This window comes from Fukomys damarensis, unplaced genomic scaffold (assembly GCF_012274545.1).
Source record: "Fukomys damarensis isolate Sample0158 unplaced genomic scaffold, DMR_v1.0_HiC HiC_scaffold_35, whole genome shotgun sequence".
Taxonomy (NCBI): domain Eukaryota; kingdom Metazoa; phylum Chordata; class Mammalia; order Rodentia; family Bathyergidae; genus Fukomys; species Fukomys damarensis.
The window spans coordinates 9,734,969-9,753,177 of record NW_022900947.1 but is presented as its reverse complement, the minus strand read 5'-3'; the positions used below and the strand labels follow the sequence as shown (position 1 = coordinate 9,753,177).

General features: G+C 45.1%; 1 protein-coding gene across 2 annotated transcripts in view; it reads right to left on the bottom strand.

The window, feature by feature from the left end:
• The window catches only part of C1qtnf7 (C1q and TNF related 7), a 93,860-nt gene that overhangs the window by 28,121 nt on the left and 47,530 nt on the right, over nt 1-18,209 (bottom strand). The window lies entirely within an intron of this gene.

The window sequence follows — 18,209 nt, the reverse complement described above, 5'->3', positions numbered from 1 at the left end:
TTGTAAATTTTTTTTTTTTTTTGGTACCGGGGATTGAACTCGGGTCCTTGCACTTGCAAGTCAGGCCACTGAACCGCTGAGCTAAATCCCTGGCCCGATATAGATCTTTTTTACTCAAAGACTTCTAATATTATCTGTATAGTCTTGCTGCTTGCCTTTTTTATTTTAATGTTATATCATAAGTCTATCCTTCTATTATTTCTTGGAAACACTAATGGCTAAATAATATCCATAAAGTAATTCTAAAATTTATTTAATCCCCTTCCTTCCTGTTACTGGCTAATTAAACTGTTTCCATGGTTTTTCTAACCCAAATGAGATTACCCTGAATGTTTGTGTGCACAAGCCTTTATCCCTATTTAGGGTTATTTAGGATGGATTCCCAGAAATGGAATTACGGAGTCAAAAGGTTGTCATGTTTTGTGTCTCTCTGGATATGTGTGGCCAGACTGCTTTCCAAAAGGCTGTGTGAATTTGCACTGCCCCATCCCTGTACAGAGGCGGAGCCCAGGGGACTGTAAGTTCCTCAGCTGTCAGCCACCTTTTGTCCCTGGAACACAGACAGAGCCACGGAATCTCAGATTTGGAAGGAACCTGGAAGGCTGGTGAAGCTAATCTCCACATGGACAGAGCATCAAAGCTTGTCCATAGTAGTATTGGCAACTACACAGTGTCAGGGGTGGGTGGCATCTCAAGAGTCATTTTGCATGAATGCCTCAAATTCTATACAACCTCAGCCAGGGGCTAAGCCTTGTTCTTTTGTAATATCACAGAACTAATACCATGCTAGGCTCATAATAGGTGCCCAGGCTCCACTGGCAGAATTAGATACAGGTGATCGGGTGCAGTGCTCGAGTCAAAGTTATCATCTCATTGTCTTCATGGGCCGATAGCTCTGGCAGGAGTAAAGCAGTCACCTTCTGCTGTGACCAGGGCTCAAGATACCAGTGGCCCTCAGTACAGTGATCCTCTTATGTGGGGTTTTGAAGTGTGGGCCACCCTTAAAAAGCTCCCAGGGACCCATTTTTGGTAATGGGGAAGAGTCATGTGGCCAAGAAAGTCACTTGATCAGGGAAGAAGCATGTGACCAGGGAAATCATGTGATGGGGAGAAGTCACATGACCAAGAAGGTAGAGTCCATTTCCGTCTTCCTCATTCAAGGTGTCCAGTTCCCCATACCCTCCTTGACTGCTTTGCACTGACCCAGTTTCTCCTGCGACCTTTTCTGTGGCTTTTTTTCTGCCCTCTGCATCCCTGGTCCCTTAGTCTGTCTAGATCCTACCCTGATTCCAGGCCTACCCAAAGTTGGCTTTGAATACCCCAGGAAGTTCAATCACTCTGCTGCATCTCCATGGTACCAGCCACTGACCATTTGTTGAAGATCAGAATTGGGCACCCCGCTTCTGGTGTGGATACACACCTAGTTCTCTCAGATCCCTGGGACTTTACTGGTGTTGCTCTCTTTGAACTGGGGAGGTCTTCCTTTCAGTTTCTTTACCTGGCTCACACTCCTACTTATTTGAAAAAGCTTTATTAACCTTTAGATATGTACTCAGGCATTGGTCAGAGCACTGAACAGGCCTGCTGAGGCCAGGAGTCTGACATGGGCTGGGGCTGGGCAGCAGTGGAGACCTTTACTGAGCTGCTCTGGGTGAGGCTCTGTGCTGAGTGCTCTTCCCACACGGACCTCTTTGTACAGCTGCAGAAGGGAGTCACTGTCATATTATTTCCATTACTTGGATGGAAAGAGTGAGGCACAAGATGTGAGTCCCTTGCCCGGGGTCATGTAGGTTTAGGACTCTCAGCCTCTGTATGTTACCATCTCTTTTCTGTAAGTAGCTAGACAACTGATGACGGACAAATTCTGTGAAGGAGGAGAAACGGGGTTAGTGAGAGTGATTAAAAAGGGTGGGACTTTGGATTAGGGGAGCAGGATGGTCACTGTAAGGAAGGAACATTGAAGGGGTTACAGGAGGGAGGATGACTTAGCCACGGGAAGGCAGAGGATCAACCTTCCAGGAAAGCATGTGAGAGGGGCTGGGGCAGCAGAGGACTCTTGAGAATTCTAGGAAAGGAGGGCTAGTGCCCATTCAACAAAACAGGGTAGGAGAGAGGAGGTCAGGGGTAGGTGGGTTAAAATCCTTCAAGGGCTTGAAGACTGGCTTTTGTCCTAAGAACTGTGGGATCCGTGGAAGGATTTCCAGCAGGGGGCGCCGTGATCTTCATTATACTTAAAATTGTTTCTGCCTGCTCAGTGGAGCAAGAATCAGAGAGAGCAGGGGAAGAGGGGAGGGTGATCGTGGGCAGAAGAGTGGGCAGAGATGATCCCATGGTCGGTCTTGGGGCATCCGGGGATGAAGAGGAAAGTGGAGAGATTGTGGGCGATTTTGTTTGAGTCCTGCTAGTCAAAATGCAGAGTCCTGAGCGTCCACACAGGCTGGCTCTGCAGCACCTCCCCTCTGTGGCCCTCACCACATGGAGTGCAAGTCTGACTGACTTCATCGGTTTCCCCTCTGGACTGAGAGCTGTCTGTTTTGTTTACTGCTTTGCTGCTTCTGCCCTCGGCCACTAGAATGTGGCTTCTGCATAGTAGCTACTCAAAATAAATTTTGAATTTTCATGGAATGTGTGTTACCTCATGTACTGTGCTCCAACCCCACATAGGTCGCTACTTTCCTGTCCCAACTTAGTACATAGAAAACAGAGGCAGAGAGAGACAATTGTCTTTCGCACCTTCAGGCGGCTGAGAAGGGCTAGAGCCATGGAGGAATCCGGGTGTGCTGATGATGAGAAAAGTCTGAGCCCACGGGGGCACCACATGGGCCTGCACCTCTCCTCATGTACTGTGCTCCAACCCCACATAGGTCGCTACTTTCCTGTCCCAACTTAGTACATAGAAAACAGAGGCAGAGAGAGACAATTGTCTTTCGCACCTTCAGGCGGCTGAGAAGGGCTAGAGCCATGGAGGAATCCGGGTGTGCTGATGATGAGAAAAGTCTGAGCCCACGGGGGCACCACATGGGCCTGCACCTCTCTCCAGGCTTGCACGGCAGGGGATCATGGCTCGTTTGTATCACTGCCGAATTGGAAACCTGGGCACAGAGCAGCAGCCAGCAGCTAGGTGTGCAGGACATAAGCACGGTGGAATATCACTCAGCCACAAAGTGGAATCGACCCCCGATACACCCTGCAACATGGATGAACTCTGAAAACATGCTGAGCCAGGAACAAAACGTCAGCTATCAGATGGAAATGCCCAGAATGGCTAAGGCCAGAACAACAGAAAGCTGATTGGCTGTTGCCAGGGGCAGATGGAACAAGGCACTGGGTACTGGGTTTTCTGTTGGGACGATGAGAATTGTTAATGTATTAAATGCTACTGAGTTGTACACTGTAAGATGATTCATTTTTCCATTATATGCGTTTCACCTCACAGAAAAAAATTAGGAGTGAAATGCTGTGGCTTCCAGCGAATGGTTAACAGAGAGTTAGAGAAAGCATAAAGATCAGTGTTAGTTGACCTCCCTGCTTCGTATTTTCTATCTTATATTACATTGTTTTTTTAATACTTTGGGTTTTTCATATACAAGAAAATGCGATTTATAAGATTGTATGTCTGGTTTATCTCACTTAACGTTATGGTCTCAGGGTACATCCATTTCCTACTTAAGACTCAAGTTTATCCTTCTTTAGGGCAGAGTAATACTCCACTGTATTTAAACAGCACTTTTTCTTTATCCGCTCATCTGTGAATGAGATTTAGCTGTTGTGAATTGTGCTGCTTTAGGGGGGCTTCGAGGTCATGAGTCAAATTTGGCTTGCTGCAGGTGCAGTTCCTGTTTTAGAGTGAACGTAGTACCAACACAAGGCCCAACAAACTGCAGACATTGGCTCCCACCCCTGGCTTGTTTCTCCTCCAGTATGAAGGGACTGATGGAGACAGCTGGGTGTCATAGCATGGCAGGCTGAGGCCCCGAGGCCAGGCAGCATCTGAGGGCATCTCTGGGGGAGAGGTCACCCTGGCTAACAGTGAGGGGCACTCAAGAGGCTGCACTGACCATGAGGTCCTACAGGCTCCAGGCCCAGTCCACACGACACTGTGCCCCACACTGAGTGTCGCCGCTTAGGCACACACTGGTTCGTAGCCCAGAAGGCAGGAGTGCAGGCGAAGAGACGCCAAGGCTGCAAGGGAGCGAGGCAGAGCTGGGCTTCTACCCTAGAACAAAGCCTGGCATGCAGAAGCAATTATGTGCAAGGAAGTAGTGAATGCTAGCCAAACGGAAGAAAGCTGTAAGGGCCTATTAGTTAGGTACAAATATGCAGAATAAAAACCAGCTGTGGGGCACCTAAACTGTTGGTGGAAATATAACGTGGCACTGCAGAGTCTTCCACCACCAGAGCGGTGGCTGCTGCATTGCAGATGCTTGCAAAAAGTTTAAAAAGTTTGTGGAATGGATCACTTATACACAGAGTCATTTTAACGCGTGCCATCATGGGCACACGAGGTGGCCAGTATCCCACCCTCATTTTACAGATGAGGCTGGATGTCTTTAACACCTTCATGCGATCGTGGAGTCCCCACGTGTGTTGGGGATGAAAGCGTTAAAGATTATCTCTTAGAAGTGCAATATTTACATTGACAATGGTACAGAGGACCTGAAAACTGGGAGCTTTTTGTCCTGACCCTTCTCCTCTTAGGATTTAACTCCACAAAAACAGTAAACACTAAACTTGGCCAAAAGTGGGAGGTACAAGGATGTTGATCACAGCATAGCATGACTTTGTTTTTACTGTTTTACATGATTTCTTCTACACTTAGAGACTGCTTAAGTCAATAGCACATGAACCAAAGGATGATTTTGCAGCCATTCAGATCGATGTTGTAAAAGAACCATTAGGGACAAAGGCAAATATTTATAATGTATTGCTTAAGGGAAAATGTAGGCTACCAAACGGTAGTTCTAGTTCTGATCATTTATTCTAGCTTAGAATAATATTTGCATCAGATGAAAAGATGAGAAGACTTAATAACAGAACATGTCTGAGTGGGGGCTGTGGATGATTCGTGTTTTCTGCTACTGTGTGTACTTTATTTTCCAAGCATCCTGCAAGGGCAACAAGCTCATTCCTTTCAGCCTTATGAACTAGTCCATACATTCTACATAAGAGCAAGACAAGCCCGCTCCACCCCCGCCCCCGGACAATATTTGGTGGGAATGAAGAGAAATGTACTTTTTCTCAAAGAAATAAACAACCAATAACATAAATGACCACATTTGGACATCTGCCTCAGCATACTTTCTCTTCACTTTCCTGCCCTATCCCTGTCCCCAGCTGGTTCCCCAGTGACCAATTCTAGCCACTCTTCTCCCTGATGCCAGACTGAAACATTTGGTTCAAGTCCCATACTCTCTTCTTCTTTTATGTCTTCTCATGGAGGAATTCGAAAGCAAGGAGTTTTGGATTTTAGACATCCGGGAATGGCCAAGATTTTGGACTTATTTTGTGAAAAGATGTATTTGTTTAGTAAGCAAGAGTGAGACAAATGTTTTCAGCGTGTCAATTAATCTTAGTGGCCTGAGTGATGTAAGGTTCTCTCATTCATCTTTTATGATTTTTGGCTTCATCAAAATATGTTTGGTTTCAAGGCCCTGGTCCCTGCTCTCCGCTGACAAGGAAAAAATTTGGAGTCTGGAAGGTATTTTGAATTCTATCTCAAACCAAGTTAGGTTTTTAATCATGAACTGAAACTCTATAGTGGTTATGACTAACAATTTGTGAGTTCACAAAACATTTATTTTAGTACAAAAAATGAGAACAACAAGAGAATCTGAGTGAGTGACATCTTATTAACCAAGGGCTCTGCCTGGAAGGTTTCAGAGCTGGATTGAGAAGGAGGTTACTGCTTAACCCAGGAGGGGAAAATGGAGAGATTCTAAATTTAGTTCACAGATTATAAAATGTTAAGGAAGTAAAAGAAAAGGATTTTCTAGGTGGAGAACTTTGGCCTGATTTATGCCAGCCAGGCAGAATTCTCTTTTGATCATCCGAGAGCAAATTTAGTAATATTCTCAATGAGATACACTTTGTTTGTTCCTCCCAAAGCAACGTTAGAACATCCTCTAGCTTTAATCCAGCTTCAGGATGCTAAGGTGTCCTGAGACAATGCTTCTGTTATAATGTTTATTGAAAAATCTTTGACACAAAAATAAATGCATTTGGTGTTGGTGAGTTAGCTCAGTGGTAACACCACCTGCCTTGCAAGTGCATGGACCTGAGTTCAATCCCAGGTACAAAAAACCCGACAAAAAACAAAAAACAAAAACAAGAAGAAATGTATGCATTTGATTCTGTAAGAAGAAAAATTAAAAGAAAGGAAACCCTCCAATATCAAATACAAAACAAACAAAAAAAAAGATAAAGAGGAATATAACAACATGTTACCTTTTTTTGGAACCCGGAGCTGTGTTTATTGCCTCCTGCTTTCTCTGTTTTATAAAATTTTTAGTGACTTTGCATCATTTTTAGAATAAAAATTCATTCACTCATCTAGCACACAGGTGTCATTGGCTAACCTTAAAGATTCAGCAATAATTAAATCACTTCTCTGCTCCAAAGAAGCTTGTGGCACAGGAGAGAGACACAGAGAAGTGAACAATCTCCATGAAAGATATACACACTCAGTCCCCGTGTGACTTGAGAAGGCAGTGGCCGTGTGCCTGTGTGCAGAGAGTCAGATGTAAAGACTCCTCCATGCATGTTACTCTAATGACAATATCCCATGTGAGTGAAAGAAAGATCGCCTCTCAGACTCTCAGTCCTTTGCAGCAGGAAGGTCAGCCCTGAATTCGGATAGGACACATTTTGCAGGGCCTGAGGAAGGCACACACCCAGTATTAGGGTTGTGGCTCTGCAAATTGTCGATTTGAGAAACATAGTGAATCGCCTCTGTGAATCCTCAGCTCTTCCCATGCAGCCTGTGACTTGATTCACATCTTTTCACTTCTATTTTGTTGTCATGAGGCTGCCTTTGCTCTCTTGGCTCACTTTAAATAGATAACCTTCATTTTTACTTTCAACTATACCTGAAGCATATGCCCTTGTAAGGGGAACCGAGTGATAAAAAGCTCAACAAATGAGTTAGAAACCATTTAAAGAAAAAAAAAAAAAAAGAACAAGAACATAAGCACAGGATTAGGTCCCAAGGGATTCCCGCCACCCCAAACACTGCATTTACTTGGCTTAGTGCTGTTTATTTTGGATGTCGAGAGCTGTTTTTGGAAGAGTCGTTAATTTTTAGCATCCCATCCCTGATGCACATAGTCGGTTTTGCTCACGCTGGTCATTGCTGAGTCCAATGAGTGTGCCTCCTTTGTTGCACAGGTATTTTGTGCCCACCACGGGTCTGTCTTGTGACATCAGTCTGCAGTAGCAAGAAGCGTTACTTCCTTGAGAGGCAGATATTGAACACCAAGAGGACAGGTGGATATGGAGGCGGGGGACAGGAGTGTGCCCATGTACTGGCGATGGGTGGCGAGGGCAGAGTGCTGGCCCCGGTACTTAGTTCCCACTGCTGGATGTCTGGAAGAGGGGCTGCTCAGTCTGATCATGTTTCGTACCCGTGAACTTGGCAGTCTGGACAGCACCTAGGCTTTGGGCTCAGAGACCCCTCGGTCCTACTTAGGCTGGGTGGGACCTCAGGAGAGTTACACAATGCCACTGAACCTCAGCTTTCTCCTTCCTGTTTGGCTGCCTTGTGTAAGAGCGTTGTGACAATGAAATGAGTTAAGGGAAGTGATGAATGTAGATCTTGTTAGGTGTTTAGAAAATGAAAGGGTCAGTACTTGTTCTTTCATACTACCGCTGGGTCCTCTTGCTGGCTGTGTTGGAATTGCTGGGATTCTAATCTTTACAGTTTTCTCTACCTACAAACTCTCCAGAATAATGGAGAGTTAACTTAAGTTGTCCTTTAGCTTGATTCACTCCCCAAGTATGATGAGCTGAGTAACTGCTCCCAAAGATGTCCACATCCTAAGCCTCAGAACTGGGGAATATGCAATGTTCCACATCCAAGGGGACTGGCAGGTGTGATTAAGTTAAGGATCTTGGGAAGGAGATTTTGTCCTGGGCTGGCTGGCTGGGCTGAGTGACATGATGATCACAGGGTCCTTTTAAAAGGGAGACTAGAGGGCCAGAGTCACAGAGCAAGACAGAAGCAGAGGGAGTTATGTGAGAGAGGCAGAGAGAGAGAGAGAGAGAGAGAGAGAGAGAGAGGCTACATGGATGGATTTGAAGATGGAGGAAGGAGCCATGCACCAAGAATCACGTGCAGCTTCAAGAAGACAGAAGAAAGGAACCAGCTTCTCCCTCCCACAGAGCCCCTAGGAGCACAACCTACAACCTATGCTAGGTTCCTGCCTCTTACAGGAGTGCTGCCTTCAGCCACTAAATGTGTGAAAATTTGTTGCAGCAGCAACAGAAAACTAATACCCAAGGAGGAACCAGGAGACCCTGCCCAAGGAGCAGGCAACAGCAAGAAGGGGATCTCGGGCTGTTAGGAGCACTGTTTCTGAATTCAGTATGTGTGAGTTTAAAGACAGACTCTCCCACCTCTCAGCCAGGCCATGGTGAGAAGCTGGAAGGCTCTCAGCACCTCAGTGGGGCTGCTATAGGATGGGGTGAGAGTCGGGAGAGAATTTCTCGCCAGTTGTAGGTGTCCATAAATGCTGACCTCTATCAATATGAATGCATTCTTATTGAAATGAACCGATGGTCTCCTTGGAATGAATACTGGCAGGTGAGAAAGCGGTTGCTATGGAGGCTCAGGTAGAAACCCACTGGACAGTTGTTGAGTGGAAACGCAGGATGATTTCAGCTGTACACATGTGCATTTGCACGTGGGAGGGTTTCCTTCAGAGGGGCGAGGGGCAGTTTATTTCTTTCCTGATCATGTGTGGAATGAGAGATGCAGTTTGGACGATAGGCAGGTACGCTTTTCAAAACTCTGTTTTGTCTCTTGTTGGAACTCACAAGTGAGGTTGAAGTTTTAGCACTCAAATAAAATGGCGCCCCCTCTGACCCTTGTGCAGTCCTGTCTGTCTCCGGTGGATCATGGGCCACCTGATTTCCGCTTTGTAAAAAGCGATTCCCCTGACAGCTCTGACAGGCAAGGAGGAAGCACATTCACATGACATATTTGTGAATTTCCTAAGTTTATTGAGTTAGGGTAGTACTGCTTTGTAATGTAATTGTATTTTTCTTAACCAGAAGTCTTGCTGCTTATGTGACTCTAGCCTGAGGAATTTATTTTTAATTCAATAAAATATCTGCATACAAAGATGTTTGTTGCAGCATTATTAAGAACAAAAAATTGGAATGAACGGAAATGCTGGACAAAAGTGGAATTCTTGAACATACAATGATATCACTCAGTGGGATATTAGGCAACTAGAAAATGTGACTATAATGCCTTTGCTATGATAAGGAAAATATTTGCAGTATACAGTTAAGAGAAAAATTAGGAGGCAAAATTGTGTTCAGTATGACTACAATAATTATAGCACACACATTAACAGCTTAGCAGAAAATATATCAAAATATTGACATTCACTGTGTTAAGGTGGCAGATTTATGAATTATTTTTTCTTTTTCAATATTTTCCAAACATTTAGTAATATAGCTATTTGCATATCTGAGGGGAAAAGTAGTTAAATGAAAACATAAAGCGAGAGGCCAAAGCTTCAAAATAGTGTGGGAGACGTCCAAGAAAATTCTGAATGCACACATTCATAACCCTAAACTCAAATGCCAAAGGATTTCTAATTTTCTGGATTGCTTTAGATGGCAAGAAAGCTGGGGTGAGAAAATTTAGCCGTTAACACTTATCAGGGCATGTGGAAACTCTTTTAGCACATCCATTTTCTGGCTTTGAGTCAACTGATTTGGTTTCATGACACAAAGAAGAGTTTGCCTTTCCAAAGTAATTTAGTTTTCAGCATTTCAACAATCATTCCAGCAATGGGGGGGGGAGATATGGTACAATTGCATTTTTGATTTATTGAGGCTTTCTATGTGCCAAGTTCTGCTGCAGGGCTCACTGTATCATCTTAATTCAGTCTCACAGCTCTGTTAGGTAGGTCTTACTCTGCAGATTTTATAGTCTAGATGTTCAGGAAACTGAACAACATGTGCCCCAGGTCATGCACTGGCTGAGGCAGCAGTAGGGTCAGCCCTTGGGATGTTGGATTTTTGCAGCTCACTGTATCAGCCAGGAAATCCAGCTACCTAGGCTGCTCTGAGAGCCCCAAGTGGAGTCCACATAGGCTCTTTTAAAAAGAGTTCCAACAGAATCTCACTAGAATCACAGTCCCTGCTGTGCCTATGCATGTACACAGTGAAGTTTGAAATTTTCATGCAATAAAAAGCATGCACAGTGAAAAGAAGCCTCCCTTCCACATGGTTGTCCCTCATCTCTCCTGTCCCCCCTGAGGATACTACTGTAAGCGGGGAACTACATATTCACGTGGGTAGATGCCAGGGACCCATTCTTACAATGTAATGCCCTACACTCTCCTAGGTCTCCCAGGAGTATAGATTTTCAAGGAGTTTCTCAGATAATCTGGATGCAGGGCCTGGTGCTGAGGACCGTGGTTCCAGCGATACAGTGCTGCCCCGAAGAATAAATAAAAGTTAGCAAATTCATCTTGTTTATGTCAACACTATTTTACTTGCATAAAGCCTTTCAGGAAATATAAGTGTTTGATAAAAGGAGATCATTTTTTCTTAGTGTTGTCAAAGCCAATAATTTTACAGAGTGGTACATTCTAGTTGGAGATGCTTCTGAGAAGAAGCGGAATTTAAAACATCTGAAAATTCTGCCTGCCCTTGGGCCCTCCCTCACTGGTATACTGGAAGGTGACCTGGCCCAGGGAGTACTGATGTCTTTGCCAGCTTGGGTTGCCACACCCAAGGACCACAGACTGCATTTCCCACAGATCAAGGTGCTGGCCAGACCCACTCCCGAGCTGCCTTCTCTCCCTGTGCTCCTCCTACAGCAGAGTAGGGGAGATGGAGGAAGAGAGGGAGGAGGAAGAGCCCCTCTTGATTTTCTCTCATCCTTACAAAGGGACTAATCTCATCACTGAGGCTCCGCCCTCAGGACCCCATCTGAACCTAATCACCTCCCACGTCCTGCCTTCGATACCATCACAGTGTATGAACTTTGGGGGAACTCAAGCATCCGCTCTGTGACACTGGTCTTCCAGTCCACTCCACCAGCGTCTGAGTGTGCGTGGGCAGGTTACTTCCCTGTTTGGTGCTAGGAGGTAAATGGACTGGACCAGCTCAGGGGTATCCAAAGTGCTCGCCTGGGCAAGCCTAGCGCCTTCCTAGGGGCAGAGATGGGAGGGGTGTCAGTCGCCAAGCAGGCAGGTTTCCAGATCAACAGCCCAGCCCTGCCCTTCCCCATTATTCTACAAAAGCAGCTCCTGCCTCCATCTCTGTCTCCTATGTATCATCTATCATCATCTATCATCTGTCCATCCATCCACCCTTTAACTAATGAGACTACAGACTCTTCAGATTCCATTGTTTTTACTAATTCTCATAGTCTTTTCTAGGATCCAATCCATGGTAATGTATTGCATTTAACGTCTTATTTTGTTTTGTCTTTGGTTAAGAGTTTTAGTTAGATTTGTAGCTCCAGAACAATAGCAAATGGTGATGTTTGAAGGGCTGGAAACGTAGTTCAGTCTCCAGTGAAACACACACACACACACACACACACACACACACACACTGTACACCCTTGTACAGGCTCAAGGCTGGTATCAAAGCAGAGGATCGGTGATAGTGTAGGTAAGGAAGCAAGGTGTGTGGAGTCCAGCCGGGCTGATGTGACTTTTACCCTCAGCGGTCATGTCTCTGAGCCGCTCTGAGCTTCACAAGTCTCACAGACAACTTGCAAGTTCTGAGGCTAAAGTGAGTTTCGCACAGGGTGCAGCTCTGAGGGGCGTTCTGGCCACAGTGTCTGTGTGCCTGGTCCATTCACGTTCCTGTCCCTACGCCTCCTTGCGGCTGCCATCCACCATTCTAGGCCACACTCTGCCCAGCAACTTGAACATTTGCGTGTGCCTGGCACTGCATTTAATAGCAGCCTGCTCTGCAGCTCCAAGGGGAAGCCCTCTGATATCTCTTGTTCGGATCATATTGTTGAAATGGGATTTAAAACATATGCCCTAATTCAATTGTTCCAAATTGGAAAAAGCTTGCACTATGAATGCATGTAAATCATAGGAAAATTAGAATGAATAGATAACAAAATGAAGAAAATAGAAATCAGCTGTGATCAGACCACCCAGAAATAACCTCGCTGTCGTTTGGGGATCTATATCTGGACAGATGCGTGTTTTCTCTCGCACCCTTTAAAAAAAATTTGCACTGTTCTTTGCATTGCTGTGTTTTATTTTTGCATCGCTGTTTGTGTGTCCTGTACTCCCTCCTGTATCTATTCGATTTCCATGCGGTAAAACATAATTTTGTAGCTTAGTTTATACATTCTGTTACGTGGCTACAGCAGAGTTGTTTTTGCTAATTCCCCATTACTGGAGGGTATGGATGTTTCTAATTTTTGGTTCTGCCAATAACTCTGCAACAAGCATCCCTGCAGTGAAATCTGGGTGCATCATTTTCCAATTAGGAAGTGTGAAGCCCGAAGCTGTCAGAGTTGGCCCTTCCTCTGGCACTGTGTCCTCCAAGGTGGCCTGTGCGCTCCTGGGGTGGGGGGAGTCAGCACAAGCGGCTCATCGTCTCTTCCTGCTCTCTGACACTCAGCACCACGGAAGGCCCTCAGAGCTTCTGCTGTCAGCCATCACCCTGGATTTGTGTTCCGCTACTGATTCTGCTCGGAGAGTTGCGATCTAGGCTCTTAGCTCTGGTCCAGACCCTCGCTGGTTCAGCAGAAAGCCCCTGAACACCTGCTTCGTGCAGCACATGGGTCCTGGCACACAGCAGGAAACAGGACAACAAAATCCTGCCCTCAGAGAGCAGCACTACTGAGTGGTAGAAGACAACAAACAACCTAGCAAGCATGTGATGACTTCACATCAAATGGCATCAGTGTACCAAAGCCCTTAGCAGGATGGTGAATCATGGGGAGAGGATGGGCGGTTAGGTTAGGAGGGGACCAGAGGTTTCTCGGATGAGCCGGCATGATGCAAACGTGTGGCCAGGGAACATGGCAAGAGGTAGCTGCCAGCCAAAGGGCACCCAGCAGGGACCAGTGCAGTCAGAGGAAGTGTGAGACCACAGAGAGAACGGGTGAGGGTGCCGGAGACGGAGAGGCTGGACTGTGACCAGGTTATGGGGATTTCAAGGCCCTGGGGAGGCCTTTAGCTTTTATTTGATGGTCCATGGGAACATTTGGAAAGAAGCAACAGGGGAATCTGGTTCTTATTTTGAAGTGATCACTCTGCTCAGATTTGTCTTCCACTCGATTGCCTGGATTAGAAGCCCTAAGCAGAGACAATGACGACTCTCCAACAGACACTGGGAAGCAACAGGGTTTTCAGAATTGGAGTTTCCTGAGCTTTCCAGGCCTCACTTTGTGGCCTCTGCAGTTACTAAATAGGTATCCATTTCTCCCACTTTTGCTGTCAGAATCTTGATTTTTGTGGGGTGGCGGTGATGCCCCCCTTGTGTTCTCCCTTCTCAGCCTCCTTCGTAGAGGAGCTTGGAAGGCATCTCACACGAGAGTAGTCTGGATGGTGTGAGCAGATCTCTCGTGGGTCCTTCTGAGAACCCTTTGCTTCTCTCCCCAGTGGGCACATCCCTGTCCCCTCCTCTGTCTGCCTCTCAGAGGGATATCTGAGGTGCAGGGCCGTCTTGCTATCCTTTGACGACACAAAGGAGAACCTGTTAGGGATGAGACAGAAGGAAGGGAAGCAGTCTGGGTCCCTAAAGGCTTCAAGGAGCAGCTGAGAGGACACTCGTGACCACTCAACACCTTGTATCTGAAGAAAAAGAAACAGCCCGACCAGCTTCAGCCACTGTCACACAGGTATTCTGTCGCTCACACACTTTTCAGGGAGGAAAAGGGCTCTTTGAGAGACTCCGTGGGTGATTACGGAAATCACTGGAGGTCTCAGTATCTCAATGTGTATTAAACTGAAAAAATTACGGAACCCAATTCACGAGGCCTGTTCACGGTGGAATTAGGGCTCAGAACCTCTGATGCTGTGGGACTGTGCCACGCTCCCGCCACACGGTTTAAGAATGATGTTCATGGGGCAGTGCATTCTTTCACAGTGCAGCCACCCTGACGCTTTGGTACAAGGATTACTGGGCTCCTTTTCTCTCACACTACATGGTTCCTAGGATCTTCTTCCCATTGGAATAAAAAGACAGCTTGCTCTGAACATGCCACTTGAAAGTTCCGAGTACACCTCCAAAATAGAAGACCATATAGTTTAAATGATCCTCTTCACCAGCTCAGGCAAACACCTTTAGGTTTGACTCTTTCCCTCATTCATAGTAAGATTATTGTGGTGGTCTCCCCAGCACAATCTCTGAAATATAATTTATAATACCAGCACGAGAACTACCTACTATGTTACCTGGAATCTTCCTTTAATCTTCACCATAATATGTAGGCTAAAGGTCATTTTCTTGGTGAAAAGCAAGACTCAGAAAAGCGAAGTGACTTACTCAACACCACAGAGCTCAGTAAGAAATGGTATTAAAAAAATACTTGGTTTCAAAATTATATGTGTTCTCTCGGGACCGGTGGTACTTCTGTGTGTTGTGGGCAACCTTCATCTAACGCAGTGTTCACTGCCTCCATGGTCTGCACAGATGAGGCAGCTCACAGTTTGGGCTTGCATATCATTCAGAAAGCTTTTGCAGTGGGTTGATTGGTCGCCTTCAAAGACATGTGAATGTGACTTAATTCCGATATAAGGTTTATGCAAATATAATTAAGGATGTTGAGATAAGAGTTCTCTGGATTAGATGTAACTAAATCCAACGTGTCCTGAGAAGAGAATACAAGAAGCAAAAATACAGAAGAACAGGCAGTGTGACAATAAACAAGAATGGAGCGAGGCATCTACAATCTGAAGGCCTCCACGAAGCTGGGAGAAAGAGGTCTGGCTTCTCCCGCAGAGCCTGCAGAAGGAACCAAGCTTGCCAAAACTCTGTCTTTGGGCTTCTGTTCCCAGAACCGTGAGAAAGAGTACGCTTCTGTTGTGGTAGTGTTTTACATCTGTCCTAAGACACTAATACGACATTCATAGTGGAAGAAGGAGAGGCAAGAGGAGACCAACACTCAAGGTTTGGAGTAAGAATCACAGGGTTGAAGCAAATGACCCTTGCACTACGGGAGAACTGGGTTGCGCAGGCGCACTGAAGAGATGAGCCCGCTGCTGGTCTTGCCGGGGACTCTGGGTAACGCGGAGCTCCGGAGCAGGAGTATTTTCAGGGGTCAACGCAGCTGGTATTATCTGTAGGAGACTGAGCACTTTTCAGCCTATGCTAATTATATTAATAGAAATGTAGCTGCTATGAAAATTTTAAAGTTTTAGGAAAAATCCAAGAAAGAAACCTTCCACCTCTCAGACATAATTTTGCCAAAATTTCATGAGTATCATTCCAGATTTTCTACAGGCATATATTTTTTAACCTTGATGGATATGATTTTTCAAAAATAAATTAGTAATTTGCATGCTACTTTTATTGAAATTGCTACACGTAAGTTTACTTGAATTTATTAGAAGAAAACAAACAGTACAGTGAAGGAATTACTGAACTTCGGATAAATATTTTGCGTATAATAAGAGATACTAGTTCTTGAAAGATACTCTTCACGTTAAAATTCAATTGTTAAAAAAAAAAAAGAAAAAGGAGTTCAGCTTTTAACGCACTCCTTAAGTTTTAACTTTAACCAATAATTACTTTTTTCCATGAAAGAGGATTTTTCAATCTTCCTTTTCCCTTCCACCAAGCTTCTAGTTTTTGTGAGCTACATTATTATTTTTGAATTGCCTGAAATTATAACATTTCCATTCTGTTTTGTCAGCCGCTTGCCATTACTGTTTTGTCTTGATTCGATGGTTAGATGACTCAGTACTTTACTCCTCTTTTATGGTGGAGCATTTAAATTTGATTCATGTCTTGTGCTAGCTTTCATCATTGAATATTTTTAAGAAGGGCTTTGCTGATACAGTCGTTGAGTTTATGAAGGTTGGCGTATTTTCTTTTTATTGCTCCAGCATATGTTGACCAACGAGGAACTCTTGGTTCGTTCTCTTCTGCCTTAGAACTTGGTGGATCCTGGGCTGGGGATTTAGCTCAGTGGTTCTGCCGCCTGCCTTGCAAACTTGCAAGGACCCTAGTTCAATCCCTGGTACAAAAAAAGAAAGAAATTGGTGGCTCCTTCTATGTCGTATTCCAGTGTTGAGTGCTGTAGTAGAAACTTGAAGGAACAGGAGGGACATAAACTGTTGGAACCGGCCAGACAGAGCAGTTTTCTTCCAATATCAGTATCTTCATAGTATTCACATCATCGATATCAGCAATTCTGCTCACTTCCCTTGGGACGCGGTGTTTCCTTAGATGTAGACGTACTTGAGGCAGTTCTTTTTATTACAAGGATCTTTCTTTTTTTTTTTTTTTTGAATTTAAGGTTTTTCCGGTTTCCTTTGTTCTGCTCAGAACACTAATTTGAGGGCATCAGCTTCCCTTTTTCTTCAGTCTGCCTTGTCTTCTCTGCCATCATTTTTACTGCACTGTTCCTTTGTGCTCCCTTCCGTGTGATTTCTTAAGCCTGTCCCGTGCTTTCTGTAGCGTTTATTTTCTGTTGCTGCTCAGTTGATGTTCATCTCTATAATTGTTTTACTTGTATCTTCCATTGATTTGCTGAGCTCTGCCAGTGCACTTTTCAACTGCTCTTCATCTCATTTCTCTTTTGATCACTTCTGTTTCTTTTGTGAACTTTTTTCCCTCCTGGGAAAATAATGGTATAAATTCATTTATGACCGTTGAGCACCAATCTCTGTGCTTTCTGGTGATAGATCATTTATGATGTATCTAATTTTTAAAAATCTCCCTTCTGTTTTTGTTTTCTTCTTGTCCTTTCCCCTCTTTTTAAGACTCAGCCAAGATCTCCATCTGGTTTCTGTCTCGTTCCTCAGACACGAATGGAGTCATCCAGCTGTCTTACCCACAGTAGTGCAGTGAGGCTTGGTGGGCCCAGTAACCAGGCCTCAAATAAGGCTTCTGGGCTCACCCTGCTTCTTCTACTCGGCTTGCTTTAGTGAGATGTGTCCCTCCAGTCAGGTGTCAGTATGCCTTGTGAGGAAGCCCTCATAGATTTGGGTTATGTTGGGGCCCCACGATATGGCCTTCCCATACCCTCTCCACCCCAGGCAGTCTTTCCCAACCAGAGACAGCGCCTAAACAACAAATACAGTTTCTTTCTCTGGTTCCTCCTCATTTATTTTTCACTCCCATTTCCCTGGGTAGTCTGCAATGTGGAATAGATTTTTACAGGAGTATTCTGACTCCTTCTCTGTGTTATGCAGCACTGGGTGCACGCTCACCAGTGTTTCTGGTTCTCTCCTCTTTTAAGACACACGGAGGATCCTCTTTCATCACCATCCAGTGTTAGGCCTGGCCTAGCCTGCTAAGTTGCACAGATTGTGAAATGTGGGAAGAGGTAGCAAGAATCACCTTTGTGCCTTTCTCTTTTCTATGACCAGGTCTGGGGCCGCATGCTGCGATGGTGGCCCTGGAAGATGATAAAGTTGGCTGGTGCCTGAGTGTTCATGAACAGTGGTTTCAGTGGAGCATGTGGCAGCATCAGTACATGAACTTGTGCTGCTTAAAGTCACTGAGCTTTGGGATTTGTTGGTTACTGCTGTGTGATGGCCTCCTTGACTAATGCAAGGCAAAAAAACCTATACTTCCTACGGCAGACAGGAGGAAGGCTAGGAACTGAGCTGATTATGACAGCGGGCTGGAAGGTGTGGGTCAGAGCACACCGATGAGCACAACCTTCATTCATCCAGGTAACTGAGTGGCTCCAGGAGTTTCCTTGAATGTTGGAGGGAATATGTAGAATCTCCAAAGTTAGGGTCTCTTGTTGGAAAGAGTTTGAGATTTCTTGTGTTCACCAAAAACAATGGAACCTAATTCTTTTCTGTTTCTCTCTGCCT